At 37.8% G+C, this 3850-nt stretch overlaps 1 long non-coding RNA gene across 1 annotated transcript; it reads right to left on the reverse strand.

Annotated features, from left to right (window-relative positions):
- Nucleotides 1-692: 692 nt before the first annotated feature.
- LOC122069117 lies at nt 693-2650 on the reverse strand. The gene is made up of 3 exons (XR_006137377.1): nt 2535-2650; nt 1785-1853; nt 693-1108 (listed from the first exon to the last, which is right to left on the reverse strand). It is a non-coding gene; the product is annotated as an uncharacterized LOC122069117 (long non-coding RNA).
- Nucleotides 2651-3850: the final 1200 nt, after the last annotated feature.

Here is a 3850-nt window from a genome sequence, read left to right on the forward strand (position 1 = left end):
TCGGTTTACAGAAGGGGTAGGTTTGAAGGCATTCCCCCCAAATTTCTAGTCTTAAGATGTGATCTCATTGAAATCCCCAATTATCAAGAAGGGCAGATCATCAACCAAGGAGAGATGTGAATCCAATTCGGTCCAACACTCTATTATGGGATTAGGGTGTGGGGGTATGTACAAACATATGAGGGCCCATCGAAATGGTAATTCCAAAGAGGGTTCAAAGAAAATGGTAAAGAAATAGGACCCAGAGGAAACAAACTTGTAAGAGAGCTGAGACATAATAAGGAGCCATATACCTCCCTTTTTCCAGTGTTTCCTGAGCTGTTAATAAAGTAGGAGTGATCATACAATTTGAGGTTGTGTGAAAGCTTGAAAGAGCTGTGATAAAATTTTTTTGTTTCAGATAAGAATATGACATCTGACTTCATAGATCTAATATGATTATCAATGAAGCACTAGTGTTGGTTGAGAGAATATGATATCCTTACTGATGAGAAATCGAAAGGAAAATGAATGCGTCCCTATGGGTACATAATCAGCTCACCCACTATGTGTTGGTTGAGAGAAGTATATATATATATATATATATATACTTGTCACACCCTACCTCTACTTAGGCCAAGGAATGTGGCACTGGACACCTTACCTATCCAATCAGCCTGATTCCTCAGGATCTAAACTCAGGGAGGCTCATATCACCACAACACACAACTATAAATCAGAGTTCTTAATGATATAAACAGTCCATATGCAAAATATATTGCATAATCACTTCCAATGTCTCTAAGTGATACTTTATATTACAATTATCCAAATGAAAGAACACATATATGTACATTTTTCTCAAAAGAATATTTACACAAAAGTATAACTTCTTACAAGTAACTATATACAATTATAGACATCAGAGTGCTCTCAACGGAAGTATATACACAAAAGACAATGTAAGGATAATTCTCTACTCCTCAGTAGTACTGGCCTCCGTAGGCACAGTCGTTACAGTCACAGTAGGGTCCATGGTCGGCCTCATCCTTTGAAAAATGGGTCAAGTGATTCAGGGCCATTGTCTCATGAGCAGAGCAAGGAGTCAGCAAAATACTAGCCTTATCATCTAAAAAAGTAAATAAGAGGGGTGAGTATGTCATGCTCAGTGAGGGGGTGGGGCAAGCAAGCACACATAATACAAATGATGCAATACATGCTCCACACAGATAAATGATGCTCATGAATTCACTTAACATTACACTACTTCCTAGTCCATTACTAAGTCTGATAATCAAGGGTATAGTGCTACGTAGCGTAGGTGGTATTCCCTACCCTGTACGTTGGGCCTCAGGAATATAAGCTAGTTGCAAGCAGGAGTCAGCCAGTCTCGGTCAGAGCCTCAGTCCCCCGGTTAACCCCTAGGTTAGTAACCCCGGGTAGTCAAGCATACAGTACATCGTATCCTACTGTCATCTGTCTTAGGTACAGTACGTCGTACCATGAAAGTGTACTACTGATCAGGCAACCACATATATCGGGATTAGTCAATACCTATCCCACACTCGGGTGGTGATGTTCTAACCCACAATGTCTATATGATGCACATCCACCATCCATATTACACTAATGCAAAGCACATTGGGAACTCATCAGTGTTCCCACTTACCTGCCTTACCTGTTCCGACCTTCTCTGTCCACAACCAACAACAACATAGATAATAGGTATATGCACACATCAAATGAATTGCACGTGAGGTTAAACTGAAAAACACTCCATAAACAAAATCAAAGCACCCGCTCACCTTAGTATTCAGAATTAGAAAATTCTCCTTTCTGAACTGGGTAGGTTCTCACACTGCAAGTCAGATTCCCTATTCCATAGCATATTTCAATCATCAATTATATCATTAAAACCTTATTATAAAGTTTAGATTCAGTGGGGTATCCTTATGTCTAACCCTTCTTGATAGGTGTCAATTCAGGGTGGGAATAGGCCATACTATCTTGTTTACCCATGTTTTACAAGTCCCCAGTATATTTGGAAGGTCAGAGGTCAAAACAGTAGCCTTACAAGCTTCTGGAATCCCAACCGATGGGATACAGACAATCGGCTAGCCGGTCGTGTTCCACTGGTTCCCCAAATATCTGCATTCTTTGAGCTTCTTAGACTGATGTGGAGTGAAATCAAGTCATATGACCTGATTTTGACCACTGCTTTGGGCTGAATCCACTCTTTGGTAGCTTCTTTAGGTAGGAACTCACCCCAGTTCAGTGTTCAACAGAAATTTTACAATTAATGAAATTAAGACTCATTAAATTCTTTCATTTCTATGCAATTCCAGAAATTATAATAGTGGACAGCAATTATACCCAAGTATACTGCAGGTATAACATCCTATTTCACCAAACTAGTCCCATCTCTAGTTCAGATTTCACTTTTCTCAATAGAATTAGTGAAACCCTAGTTCACTAGGGCTTATTGATTGCAATAAAACCTAAACCCTACTTTATATCATCATACATATTCTAATTTACCAGAGAACATTACTTACCAGTGGACACAATCAAACCAAAATCTGCCTCAGGTAACCCAGTTCCTACTTATCTCTTTCCTTCTCTCTTCTTCTTCTTCTTCTTCTTCTTCTTGCTGTTTATAGTAAATAGCAGCTCAAATGAGGTACTCGGTGATACCCCCACCCTCTTTTATATCCTCCTCCACCGAATTAGGCTAAGGGTCTGTTTGGGTGGAGCTTAGATTAATTATATATATATTGTTAATGTCTTTAATTAAATTAGTATATTCAAATTCCATTGAAATACTATCAGTAAGACTAGGTATAAGTCTCTTCACCCAAGGGCAAAAATGAGGATTTTATGGTAGAGAGGTGGGGCCCACAACACATAAATAAAACCTAAAATTTACACTCTGCCAGGCAAATCAGCTAGACGGTTCTCTCCCACCGGTTATGCCAAAATTAGCTCCCTTTGGTCTGTAATATCCCCTCCATACTTTAACCCCTTTTCAAGTTGAAATTACCTATTTGCCCATTCTTCTTGTTGATTTCTCCAGTACTATTGGCATACTGAACAGATGCACGTGGGGTCATTTCTCCCTTCTTGGCATTTCATTGTAGACAACTATGCCAACATGGGCTTCTTGGCCTGGTATTTTTGCCTATCCACAAGTAAGGTAGACAAGTAAAATTAGGGTGTTACAATTTTAGCAAAAAAAAAAATGTGCAAATGCATGTTTGCAAAACATTCTTTTTTAGTGAGGCTTAGGTTAAGTGTAAGATAGATTTCACTTTGATTTTTTTTTTTTTTGTATGAGAAAGAGAGAGAATGTGTGATCTAGATTGGATTTTAGCTGAACTTGGTGAGTTAATAAGTTCTATTGGGTAATTAATTAATTAATTAATTTTTTGTAACAGTTCTATTGGGTAATTGAGTTAATGTGCTGTGCTGAACTTGGATGCATGCTTTTAATATCTCACAATTGATTATTTGCAATGTCTCATGTAAATGGACAAAGATAAATATAACTGGAGTACCTTTCCAAGAAAAAGAGTGTGTAGGCTAGCCAAGAGAAGAGAAGAAAAGAAAAAATAACAAAAATTGTACTATTTTCTTGTTTTAGGAAATTCTCATTGTGTTTGGAATGTCCTGAACCAAGAGAAGATTCTTTTTTTGAATTTCAAAATTCACCTTGGGAATAGTGAAGTTTTCTTGTGATGACAAAAAAAATGAAAGTCTTGCCTTAAACACAAGAAAAAAAAAACTTTACTTTTCTTTCCTTCTATTGGTAGCCAACAGACATTTTTTTTTCTTGGCTACCATACACAGCCTTAGGGAGAAGACTTAACTGCTA

Source organism: Macadamia integrifolia, unplaced genomic scaffold, assembly GCF_013358625.1.
Source record: "Macadamia integrifolia cultivar HAES 741 unplaced genomic scaffold, SCU_Mint_v3 scaffold536, whole genome shotgun sequence".
NCBI classification, from domain to species: domain Eukaryota; kingdom Viridiplantae; phylum Streptophyta; class Magnoliopsida; order Proteales; family Proteaceae; genus Macadamia; species Macadamia integrifolia.